Source organism: Papio anubis, chromosome 15 (assembly GCF_008728515.1).
Source record: "Papio anubis isolate 15944 chromosome 15, Panubis1.0, whole genome shotgun sequence".
NCBI classification, from domain to species: domain Eukaryota; kingdom Metazoa; phylum Chordata; class Mammalia; order Primates; family Cercopithecidae; genus Papio; species Papio anubis.
Window position 1 is genome coordinate 23832802 of NC_044990.1, and position 13200 is coordinate 23846001.

At 47.2% G+C, this 13200-nt stretch overlaps 1 protein-coding gene across 1 annotated transcript in view; it reads left to right on the plus strand.

Annotated features, from left to right (window-relative positions):
* The window catches only part of SLC25A30 (solute carrier family 25 member 30), a 76190-nt gene that overhangs the window by 11200 nt on the left and 51790 nt on the right, over positions 1 to 13200 (plus strand). The window contains exon 2 of the mRNA XM_021929604.2: positions 5150 to 5270. The gene's annotated coding sequence lies outside the window, so the exon portion shown is untranslated. The remainder of the gene's footprint in view (positions 1 to 5149; positions 5271 to 13200) is intronic.

Below are 13200 nucleotides of genomic sequence, written 5' to 3' on the forward strand. Positions count from 1 at the left end.
GGTGGATGTCTCATGTCTCCCTAAAATGTATAAAACCAAGCTGTGCCCCGACCACCTTGGACACATGTCATCAGAACTTCCTGAGGCTGTGTCACGGGTGCGTGTCCTCAACCTTGGCAAAATACATTTTCTGAATTGGTTGAGACCTGTCTCAGATATTTTGGGTTCACATAAGGAAACAGGAAGCAGGAATCTGGTGTCTATTTCTTTTTCCCAGCACACTGTAAGCACAGTTCTAGGCTGTGTTTGTCTTGTGAGTCCTTCCTGGCTCCCCTCAGGCACTGGCTTTCTCTCCTCTCTCCCGCCTTCTCTTTCTGGATCCACTAGGGGATAGCCAGAAGTGTGGGAAACTCCTGAGGACGCAACTCTACCTAGTGGTGGCCAAATCTATTGGATAAACCATGTATGTACCCATCTTTTTAACCTACGTGTGTTTTGCTAGTATGGAGTGTTCTAATTAGAAGTAAATTCTTAATTTGTTTTTTCTTTAATATAATTTATTTGTTTATTTATTTTTGAGTCAGTCTGATTCTGTTGCCCAGGCTGGAGTGCAATGACACGATCTCGGCTCACTGCAACCTCCGCCTCCCGGGTTCAAGCGATTCTCCTGCCTCAGCCTCCCGAGTAGCTGGGATTACAGGCACCTGCCACCACGCTCGGCTAGTTTTTTGTATTTTTAGTAGAGAAGGGGTTTTGCCCTGTTGCCCAGGCTGGTCTCAAACTCCTGACCTCAAGTGAAACACCCGCCTCGGTCTCCTAAAATGTTGGGATTACAGGCGTGAGCCACCGCGCCCGACCCTTTTTTTTTTTTTTTTTTTTTTTTTTTTTAATGTTTATCTACAAGATCGAGACGGGGATCTCACTATCTTGTTGGTTTCAAACTCTTGGGCTACAGGGATCCTCTAGCGTCGGCTTCCCGAAGTGCTGGGATTAGTGGGGGTGAGCCATCGCGCCGGCCTATTAATAAAATCGGATGAACTTGCACTTTCTCAGTCAGCGGGTATTATTTAGTACTCACCTCCACTTCGCGGTAGGGAGCTGCATTACATTCTCCCGCGTTGCGAAGGGGGCTGGTGAGCGCGGCTTGCTTGACATCCGTACACACCCCGCCGAGGGCGTTGGCTGCAGTTACGGTTTTGCCAAATGTCCGGCAGAGGGCGCTGCGAACACGCTGCTCCAGCCGCCGGGCAAGGGAGCGCGGAATGATGTTCCCAGTGACCACAGTCAGAGGCCTCAGCGCATTCCTAGGACGCTTTCCAGCTGCTGGGGTGGCTTCACACCCCGGTAAAGAGCATGGTTTCCAAGTTCCCGCTGAGTATTGGAATCTGGAGAGCTTTTGAAAAACAAGGACTTCTGGGCGGCACTCTCAAAGATTCTGGTTCCACAGGAATTGGGCGGGCCCTGGACCCTCTTGAAGACGTTTCCCGTTGATTTTGATGATCAGGAGGTTTGGGGCCCATTTGTGGGAACTCCCCAAGGCGACTGGGGAGCCGAAGGAGAGAGGAGGACACAAACCTGGTTTCCACTCCCAACCCTGTTGCTTTTTAGCTGCGCGATCTTTCTGTGTACTACCCCCAACCCCCGGCATCACAACTTGTAAAATGAAGCTAATAATAAAGATAGAGCTAGGCCAAGCCCTGTGGCTCAGGCTGTAACCCAGCATTTTGGGAGGCTGACTTGGGAGGATCACCTGAGGCCAGGAATTCAAGACCAGCCTGGCCAACATCGTGAAACTCTGTCTCTACTAAAAACACAGAAATTAGCCAGGCGTGTGACAGGCACCTGTAATCCCAGCTACTTGGGAGGCCAAGATGCCAGAATTGCTTGAGCCTGGGAGGCAGAGGCTGCAGGGAGCTGAGATCAAGCCACTGCACTCCAGCCTGGGCGACAGGGCCCGATTCCGTCTCAAAAAAAAAAAAAAAAAAGAAAGAAAGAAAGAAAAGAAAGAAAGAAATTTTGGAATTATCACTTTGGCTAAATGAATGACTATCATTTTACAGTGGCCTGTGATCCTAGGGTCTTAGGCCCAGGGGATACAGCAATGAGCAAACATGCATTCTGATGGAGAAACACGGACAATCACAACCACACAAATAAGCAAGATAATTTCCCGTAGAGATAAGAGCTTTGAGGAAACCAGAATGCAGGAATGTGATAGAAAGTGGCTGGGAACAGGGAGCTGAAGCTGGTGGGTCCAAGAATTCCTCTCCAGGGAGCTGACATTTGAGCAGTGATCTGGACAATGAAAAAGCGCTGACCGCACCTCCAGGTGAGGAGAAGAACTTTCTGGACAGAGGAAAAAGCAAGCTATCAAAAACCCCAAGGAGTGAGTTTGGTGTGTTCAGAGAACCGGAAGGAGGGAACGCCATGAAAGAGGCCAGTAGCATGTGCTGGGCGGAGAGGGAGCCGGCCTCTTAGCCCATGGAGAGAGAAAGCGGGAACTAAAGCCAGCACCCACTGGAAAGGCTGCGTCTGGAGAGGGAGGGAGGGCAGCTGCGGGTTGGTAAAGCTGCTGGAAGGCCCTCCCCAGGCCATGCGAACACAGGGAGCTACTCTCCCTGTCCTCAAGACAAATGCCACAGAGGCAGAGAGGACTGGGGATGGGGGAATATGGAAAATAGCTGCATAGCTTTAAGAGGTGGGTGGTGCCATTTAACTCATTTCACACAGGAGGCACTGAACTAGGGCACACTGAATGATGGCCCCCATCTCAATTTCCTTCCAGCCCTGCTCCTCGCTTGTGTGCATCCATACCACGTGCTTTCCCGCATCTGTGCCCCTAGCTTTCCTGCACCTGTGCCCCCTGCTTTCCCGCACCCGTGCCCCCTTGCTTTCCCGCATTCATGCCCCTCGCTTTTCCGCACCGGTGCCCCCTGCTTTCCCGCTTCCGTGCCCCCACTTTCCCGCTTCCGTGCCCCCAGATTCCCGCATCCGTGCCCCTTGCTTTCCCTGTGAGTTCTCAGGGCTTTATTTCCATTGAAATTAAAACCCAGTTCCCTTTAGTGTAACTGTCTATCACTAGTACGTGCCTAGTTTCTTTCTCCTTTGTATTAAGTGACACCATCTGGCCCTCCCAGTCACCTCGGGCTCGTGTTTCCTGTGGATGGCTTCCCAAGGGGCGGGGGCTCCTAAGCAGCATGTCTTGTGACACAACTTAGTTAGGATTGTATTTCATTCTGCATTTTACACACAGATGACTTCAGCTTTGGGTTCTAAAAGAAAGAAAAGCAGACCCTCTTCCCTTTAGGACTAAGTTGAGTGACCATTTATTTTACACATCTTACTAGACACTGTCTGGAAAAGAATCTGGACAGGCTCATTCCCTTCATTCTTCTGAGTACATAAGCTCCTACTCTGGTGTCAAGCCCTGGGGACTAGAATTCTGTCTTTAAACTTCAGGAAGTCACAGTAGAATCACAATGTCAGACACAGTCTACGAAGCGCTTCCCATATGTTACCTCATTTGATCTTTGTAATCAAACCCGCAGGTGGGGTTTGGTGGGTATGATAGTCTCCTTGTATGTTGCTGGGTTAGAGAAGGTCAGTGACTTGTTCAAGGTCACACTGCTGGTTCCTGGAAGAACTGGGCCTAACAGGCCTGTTGGCTCTGTTTTCATCCCTCTGGAATCTTTTTCTTTCTTTCTTTCTTTTTTTTTTTTTTCTGAGACAGAGTCTTGCTCTGTAGCCCAGGCTAAAGAGTGCAGTGGCACGATCTCAGCTCACTGCAAGCTCTGCCTCCCGGGTTCACACCATTCTCCTGCCTCAGCCTCCTGAGTAGCTGTGACTACAGGTGCCCGCCACCATGCCTGGCTAATTTTTTTTGTATTTTTATTAGAGATGGGGTTTCACCATGTTAGCCAGGGTAGTCTTGATCTCCTGACCTCGTGATCCACCTGTCTCGGCCTCCCAAAGTGCTGGGACTACAGGCATGAGCCACCGCACCTGGTCCCCTCTAGAATCTTAATCCTTAGCACTTCAGAGTGGTTGAATTCAAGATTGGGCTGCTTGGCAAACTGGTCCCTTAATTTATCAAATTGTATTGACATGTGAGCTGCATGACCAGTGCTTGGACAGGGCTTCTCAGGTAGACAAGTTCTGTTTTCATAGTGAGGGAATGAACTTCCTGGGAGGCTGGACGGAAGTGAGGGAAGTGAATGATAAGCAGTCATCTGGTCTACTCATAATATCCTCAACAGGGGCCACTTCCAGTGGTAGCCAGGTAAACTATCAGAATGACCTCCTGTGAATAACAACTCTAAACTCTGTAGTGCAGAAAAATTACGTGAAGTCACTAAGAGATCAAAAGCCAGAATCTCAGAAAGGAGTCAATACTTGGAGGAAGGGAATGGCACTGGGTGAGTTTCCTGTTTTTTTGTTTTGTTTTGTTTTGTTTTTTTTGACAGTGTCTCACTCTGTTGCCTAGGCTGGAGTACAGTGGCGCCATCTCAGCTCACTGCAACCTCCGCCTCCCGGGTTCAAGCGATTCTCCTGCCTCAGCCTCCTGAGTAGCTGGGACTGCAGGCACCCGCCACCATGCCTGGCTAATTTTCGTATTTTTAGTACAGACAGGGTTTTGCCATGTTGGCCAGGCTGGTCTCGAACTTCTGACCTCAGATGATCTGCCCACCTTGGCCTCCCAAAGTGCTGGGATTACAGGTGTGAGCCACCGTGCCCAGTCCAGACATTTATTTCTTACTGGAAAGTCCAGGATCAAGGTGCAGCAGACGTAGTTTCTGGGGAGGATGCTCTCTACTTGTCTTGCAAATGGCACCTTCTTGCTATGTCCTCACATTGCAGAGACAGAGAGAGAGAGAGACACAGGTGGGGGGAGGGAGGGAAAAGGAGAGGGAGAACTCTGTTCTCTCTTCCTCTTGGTACAAAGCCACTAATCCCATCGTGGGGACCCCACTCTCTTGACCTTATCCTTAATCACTTCCCAAAGCCCACACGCCCTGCAACTCCAAATACCATCGTACTGGGGATTAGGGCTTCGACTTATAAATTTTTATTACTACCTGTTATGAACTGAACACAATTCAGTCCATAGCAGGTAGTAATAAAAAATACAAGTGGTGCTCTTCACTTGTGGCAGCTGAGGAACCTAAACTCTTGTGCCTGAAGCCTCCTTTCTGCTTCATTTACTTGAAAGGAACGCTGCAGACCAGCGAAGAACTGGCAAAAATTGTCATGGAGAAGCAATGATCCAAAGACAGCTTTGGGACCCGCTGGCTCAGGGAGACGGGCTAGATGTGACCACATGTGCCCAGAAGGTAGGAGATGCGTGTGATGCTCATTGTGTGTACCTTCTTGTCACTTCTGACAGAGCTGAACTTGAATTTGCCATCTCATTTTTGGAGACTCACATTTGAATATTTGCATATCTCTGGAATGGTGCCTCAGTCTGTTTTGTGCTACTATAGTGGAAGACCACAGACTGAGTCATTCATAATGAGCAAAAAATTTATTTGGCTCATGGAGCAGCCTAGAACCCTACTATTAGATGTAGGAATTGAGTCAGATGGAAAATTGGCGGGGTAGAAGCATCAAAGTCGAGTCAGTCATACATGGACTTCCCTAGTGGACTCATTGAAAACCAGACCTTCTGAGCTACCCTTGGTAGGGGCTCTGGAAGTGGCTTCTGAAGAGACCCCATTCTGCAACTCCCACGACTCTATCCACCAAGGGCCAGATGGCAGAAGTGTGCCCTGCAGTGCCCTCAGAAAGGCCCACTGAAACTGCAAATATTCCCTCTCTGCACTGCCATTTGATTCATGAAAACATATGGCTCAGAGAAGTTGAATATCCTATGTCACCTTTTAGTCCAACAATGTTATGGAGGCTTAGCATGGGCAGGCCTGGTGCCAGGTGATGGGGATGCACAGGGGAGCAGATCTGGCCCTGCACAAAGGAGCCCATATTTCTGGATAGTGGGGCGGAGGTGACACATGTCTATGTAACTGCAGTGTACAAAGATAGCAAAACAGTAAGATACAGGATAATTCAAGGTCTGTCTATAGCTCATCCAACTGATATGATGACCAGTTACCAACAGGAATCTCTACACATTTCCTGCTATTGAGCCTATGGAGCGTGATAAAAGAAATTTGAACCGGGTGTGGTGGCTCATGCCTGTAATCCCAGCACTTTGGGAGGCTGAGGTGGGTGAATCACCTGAGGTCAGGAATTCTAGACCAGGCTGGCCAACATGACAAAACCCCGTCTCCACTAAAAATACAAAAAATTAGCCAGTCATCGTGGCAGGTGCCTGTAATCCCAGCTACTTGGGAGGCTGAGGCAGGCGCCACCCCAGCCAACATGGCACCACCCCAGCCAGCATGGTGCTATCCCAGAAAATATGGCACCACTCTAGGCAACATCGCACCACCCCAGCCTCAGGTATTCCTTTATAGCAAAACGAATGAACTAAGACACTGCATAGCAATAAAATTAATAAATATATATTGACTGAATGAAAGAACAAGCATGTTATCTTTCTGAAAGAATATATTCTTTACAACACATTCAAATCAATGCCTTAAAACTAGGCTGTCATCGCAGTTTTGACATACTTAAATTGGCTAAATCAAGAATAAGATTTTTTTGAGAATAAAGTATTGAGGAAATGAGATCTAGACAACTGGGTAATCTGCTGATCTGCATTCAATTTCTTTTTGGTGCCTAGTGAACTTCCTGTAAGTCTTAAAATTGGGTCATGAAGGAGATTACGCATGATATCAATTTAGTGCATTAAGCTCTAATTTCTAATTAGAAACCATGAAAAGTTATTGTCTGAAAGCCAGCTGGGCCCTGCCAGCAGTAAAGGAAAAAGAGATTGGGTAAAATAAACAGCCTAGCCAGATAAAATTGGGGCATCTGATGTCCACACTGGTCGAATTCTCTGTTTTATGTTGTGATGACCAGAGACAATTGAACTCTCAGAGGCTTCGTTTATTTAAACAATGAGAGGATGAGATAGAATATTTGTTCAAATTAACTATGAATTATGTGGTAAACCTAGCCTTCCATTTTTACATAAAGGCCTGATACTACAGTAGAAACCTACTCCAGAGAACTCTTTGAGAGGTAACTGGGTTGTTACACTTGGGTGTGAAAGTATGGGCGCAAAAAGACTATATAGGCTGTGGGAGGCTGGATAATGGCCCCCAAAGATGCCCAGGTGCTAATGCCTGGAACCTGTGAGTGTTAACTCGTATGGTGAAAGAGACTTCACAGATGAAATTAAGTAAAGGATCTTGAGATGAGGGGGTTATCCTGGGTTACATGGGTAGGCTGCAAATGTCATCACAAGAGTCCTTATGAGACACAGGCAGAGGGAGATTTGCCTGTAGAAAAGGAGATGACAGTGCGACAATGGAGGCCAAGATTAGAGCGACACACTTTGAAGATGGAAGGAGCCACAGCCAAGGAATAGGGACGTCACCAGAAGCTGAAAAAGGCAAAGAATGGCTTCTCCTCTCAGAGCCTCCGGAAGGAACCAGCCCTGCTAGCACCTTGATTTTGGCTTAATGAGACTGATTTCAGACCTCTGACCTCCAGAACTGGAAGACGGTAAGCTTGTGTTGTTTTTGTTTGTTTGTTTTTTGAGACAGAGTCTCGCTCTGTAGCCCAGGCTGTAGTGCAATGGTGCGATCTCGGCTCACTGCAACCCCTGTCTCCTGGGTTCAAGTGATTCTCCTGCCTCAGCCTCCCGAGTAGCTAGGACTACAGGCGCACACCACCACACCCGGCTAATTTTTGTATTTTTATTTATTTATTTATTTATTTATTTATTTATTTATTTATTTTTGGACAGAGTTTTGCTCTTGTTGCCCAGGCTGGAGTGCAATGGCATGATCTCGGCTCACCGCACCCTCTGCCTCCCGAGTTCAAGTGATTCTCCTGCCTCAGCCTCCCTAGTAGCTGGGATTACAGGCATGTGCCACCACGCCTGGCTAATTTTGTATCTTTTGTAGAGATGAGGTTTCTCCATGTTGGTCAGACTGGTCTTGAACTCCTGACTTCAGGTGATCCGCCTGCCTCGGCCTCCCAAAGTGCTGGGATTAAAGGCATGAGCCACCAGGCGCGGCCTCTTGTGTTGTTTTAAGCCACTAACTTTGTGACAATTTGTTACCGTGGCCACAGAAAATGAATACATGTCCTTTCTGGGATTTCTTGGCTTCTGAGGAGTGGGAAGCAAAGCATCTGAGTTAGACGCAAGCTATGACGCTGTGCACATCGGCTGCTGCCCTGGCCTTGTCATCTGGGAAGCAGGACCTGAGGCAAAAGTTAGGACCTGAACAAATGGATTTAGGGGTGCAAGCCAGGGGTGGTGAGGGTGAGAGAAAAGGCGAAGTGAGGCAGAGAAAGATGCCTAGATTTGCCGTGAGGACACTGCCTGGCCACCACTTTGCCATGAGTTGTGAGGAGACACAGCAGGTCGCTCAGCAGGCATGCATGCATCCACCCACAGAAAGGACTGCATAGATGGGCAGAGCAGTCCACGGAGCCAGAAAGGAGGGAAAGTGTCGTCTGGCTCCCTCCTGTTCCCCATTTCCAACTGGTCAAGGTTCACTGTGGGTGGTCAACGCTCCAGAACCTCTGGTTTGTTCCATCCAGCGCCCCCTCAGAGGCTGCCCAGGAGATCATATCCCAAAACTCACATTATGTTGTTTTATTTATATCCAAAAATGAAGTTCAAGTTCACATGGTGATTGGATAATGATCTAAGAGATCGAGTAGTTGCTGCAGGCCTCTTGCGGCCCAGGCTCAGAACATACTTCCAGTGTATTCTATTGGTCAAAGCAAATCCCAGGCCAGTCCAGATTTGGCCGATGTGATGACAGACTCCGTCTCTTGATGGTTGAAGCTGCAGAGGCACCTTGCAAAGGAGCCTGGATACAGAGAGGGGAAAGATTGGGACAATTTTTACAAGTAATCTAGCAAGGAGTTAACCAGAACAAAGAAATAGAAAGGGGCCCAGGCAGAAAGCCCAGTGTGAAGACGGGAAGGTGTAAGCACTGCCGATGTGGCGAAGTGCTCCTGCCTTACCAGAGCTGAGGTTCTGCACGCCATGGTGTGGAGGAAGGAGAGGCTGAAGCCAAAGAGGAAGGCAGGACCCAGGTCCAGGAGGCCCTTGGGTGCCATGCCAGGGCACTTGGATTTTCATTTGAAGACAGTAGGGAATCACAAAGGGGAAGGAAATGAGCAGATTTGCATTGTTTGTGTGTGTGTGTGTGTGCGTGTGTGTATTTGTTGTTGTTGTTGAGACAGGGTCTCACTATGTTGCCCAGGCTGGTCTTGAACTCCTGGCCTCAAATAATCCTTCCACCTCAGTCTCCCAAACTTTTGGGATTACAGGCATGAGCCACCATGCCCAGCCAGATTTTCATTTTTGAAAGACCTTTGACCCAGATATAGAGAATAGGTTAGGTAATCCAGGCAGGTCCAGAGGCAGGAGGCCAGTGAGTCCTGGTGGGTTACAGCAGGGCAGGTACGGAGATGGTGGGGGCCTGATATGGTTTGGATGTTTCTCCTCTCCAAATCTAATGTTAAAATGTAATCCCCAGTGTTGGAGGTGGGACCTGATGGGAGGTGTTGGTTCATGGGGGCGGATCCCTCATGAATGGCTTAGCACCATCCCCTTGGTGATGATGAGTGAGTTCACAGGAGATCTGAGTGTTTTAGTTGGGCGTGGTGGCACGCACCTGTAGTCCCAGCTACTCGGGAGGCTGAGGCAGGGGAAGTGCTTAAAAACCCAGGAGGCGGAGCTTGCAGTGAGCCGAGATCGCGCCACTGCACTCCAGCCTGGTGACAGAGCGAGACTCCGTCTCAGAAAAAAATAAAATAAAATAAAATAAAAAAAAAGAAAGAAAGAAGGAAGGAAGGAAAGAAGGAAGGAAGGAAGGAAGGAAGGAAGGAAGGAAGGAAGGAAGGAAGGAAGGAAAGAAAGAAAAGAAAAGAAAGAAAAGAAAGAAAAGAAAGAAAAGAAAGAAAAGAAAGAAAGAAAGAAAGAAAGAAAGAGAGAGACTGGCACCTCCCACCTTGCTCTCTTGCTCCCACTCTTGTCAGGTCCCATTGCCTGCTCTCCCTTTGCCTTCCTCTCTGATTGTAAATTGTAAAGTTCCTGAGGTTCTTACCAGAAGCAGATGAGGGAGCCCTGCTTGTATAGCCTGAAGAACTATGAGCGAAACAAACCTTTTTCTTTTTTTCTTTTTTTCTTTTTTTGAGACAAAGTCTTGCTCTGTTGCCCAGGCTGGAGTGCAGTGGCATGATCTCAGCTCACTGCAACCTCTGCCTCCCAGGTTCAAGTGATTCTCCTGCCTCAGCCTCCCAAGTAGCTGGGATTACAGGTGCCTGCCACCATGCCTGGCTAATTTTTGTGTTTGAGTAGAGACAGGGTTTTACCAGGTTGGCTAGGCTGGTCTCAAACTCCTGACCTCAAGCCATCCACCTACCTCGGCTTCCAGTAGTGCTGGGATTACAGGTGTGAGCCACCATACCCAGCCATAAACCTCTTTCTTAATAAATTACCCAGTCTCAGGTATTTTTTTATAGCAATGCAAGAATGGCCTAACACAGGACCTGCTCAAGGGACATGTGGGAGGGGATACATTTTGGGTGCAGGAGGGAGACACGCTAATACTTGTGGATGGAGGTGAGGGAGACAATGGGTTAAAGATGACCCTGGAGCTCTGACTTGGACGACATAAGGAGCAGGATCAAAAAGAAGATGATGGGCTAAGGAATGGGGTTTTGTGGTCAGCAGTCAGGAAAGGAAGTGAAAAGTAGGATACTCAGAGAAGCGAGAGAGCCCACATTGGTCTGGGATGACTGAAAGATGCCCTTCTTGTTCAGTTTAATATCAGGCCTATTATCAGAATTTTGTTATTCTGAATCACTCAACAGAAGGAATGGGAGTAATTAATGCCATCGCTGGCCCTCAAACTCCACTATTCGGGGCTCTTGATGCTGTGAAGCACAGTCCAGGTTCAGTGTGTATTCAGGTGCTTCTCCCAGGCCTGCTGCCCTTTGACTGGAAAAGTCGGGACAGAGTTGGAGTAGGGGCCCCGATGTCACCATGTCCTGCCTTGTAAACTGGATCAATCAAACTAGTTCCAGAAACTTTCTCAGACCAAACAGTCTTACGAGAATCTGATATATAAAATTCAGAATTCTTTCTTTCTTTCTCTTTCTTTCTCTTTCTTTCTTTCTTTCCCTTTCTTTCTTTCTTTCTTTCTTTCTTTCTTTCTTTCTTTCTTTCTTTCTTTCTTTCTTTCTTTCTTTCTTTCTTTCTTTCTTTCTTTCTTTCTCTCTCTCTCTTTCTTTCTTTTTCTTTCTTTCTCTCTCTCTCTCTTTCTCTTTCTCTCTTTCTCTCTTTCTTTTCAGAAACAGAGTCTTGCTCTCTAGCCCAGGCTGTAGTGCAGTGGTATAATCTCAGCTCACTGCAACCTCCGCCTCCCAGGTTCAAGCAATTCTCCTGTCTCAGCCTCCCTAGTAACTGGAACTACAGTCACACACCACCATGCCTGGCTAATTTTTGTATTTTTAGTAGAGATGGGGTTTCCCCATATTGGTCAGGCTGGTTTTGAACTCCTGACCTCATGATCCACCTGCCTCAACCTCCCAAAGTGCTGGGATTACAGGCGTGAGCCACTGCGCCCGGCCCAGAATACTACTTTCTTTATATTCAATGAATAATATAGAATAGATGGGAAACTTGCATTTGCTGCTCAGAGCATCCTTTCCCAATAAGCAAAGCTACACAGGTTATTGATTCATCATTAGGGTGCTTGTTAAATCTACATCCTGAGCCTCAATTTCTGTGTCTGGAAAATGAGGGCAATAATTCCTATCTTCCATGGTTTGTTACAAGGATAAAACAGAATAAAGTATTGTGAAAAGAAAGGAAACACTTGGGACCCCAACTCACTATGCCAAAAGAAAAAAATTAAGCTGAAAGCTGAGTAATGCAAGAAGCTACCTTTTAGGCCAGGCACGGTGGCTCATCCTTTAATCTCAGCACTTTGGGATGCTGAGGTAGGCGGATCACTTGAGCCCAGGAGTTCAAGACCAGCCTGGGCAACATGGGGAAAATCCATTTCTACTAAAAAAATACAAAAATTAGCTGGGTGTGGTGGTGCACACTTGTGAGCCAAGAGCATGCCACTGCACTCCAGCCTGGGCAATAGAGGGAGACCCTGTCTCAAAAAAAAAAAAAAAAAAAAAAAAAAGGAGCGGTGGCTCACACCTGTAATCCCAGCACTTTGGGAGACCGAGGCAGGCGGATCACGAGGTCAAGAGTTTGAGACCAGCCTGGCCAGCATGGTGAAACCCCGTCACTACTAAAAATACAAAAATTAGCCAGATGTGGTGGTGGGTGCCTATAATCCCAGCTACTCGGGAGGCTGAGGCAGGAGAATTGCTTGAACCCAGGAGGCAGAGGTTGCAGTGAGCCGAGATGGTGCCACTGCACTCCATCCTGGGTGACAGAGCAAGACTCTGTCTCAAAAAAACAAAACAAAACAAAACAACAACAAAAAGAAGCTGCCTTTTCTTTTGTTCCTAAGAGACAGCTACAGATAAAGGGTTAAATATCTCCACAGGTAGCTACTCTGTGTTCCCTTTATCTTCTGTAAAATGTTGATTTACTGATGCCAGGTAAATATGTAATTGACAATTCCCCTACCTGCTCCTTCCCTCTTGCAACATGTGGATTCAGTAATGTGACTATAACCTCCCTCTTTTCACTCCAGCGCATGCTCCCCCTGTAAATATTTGAAGCCCTCAAAATCATCTCTGAAGAAAGACACATACCAGAGACTGTTTCTGTGATTCCTTGTTTATTTCTCCAGGAATGTTCTTAACCTTAGCAAAATAAGCTTCCAAATTGATTGAGACCTGTCTCAGATACTTTTGGTTTACCGTATGTAACACACATAGCACACAGACATTAATATATGTGCTGTGGGCCCAAGAATTAATTGCTGAGGTACATTTTTTTATTTTTAAAAATGTGTACTACGTAAAAGAGACAGAATCTCAATATGTTGCCCAGGCTGGTCTTGAACTCCTGGGCTCAAGTGATCCACTCGCCTCGGCCTCCCAAAGTGCTGGGATTTCAGGCGTGAGCCACAATGCCCAGCCCTGAAATACATTTTCAATTGAGTATGTGTAATTTTATAATTAATAACAATACGAAGA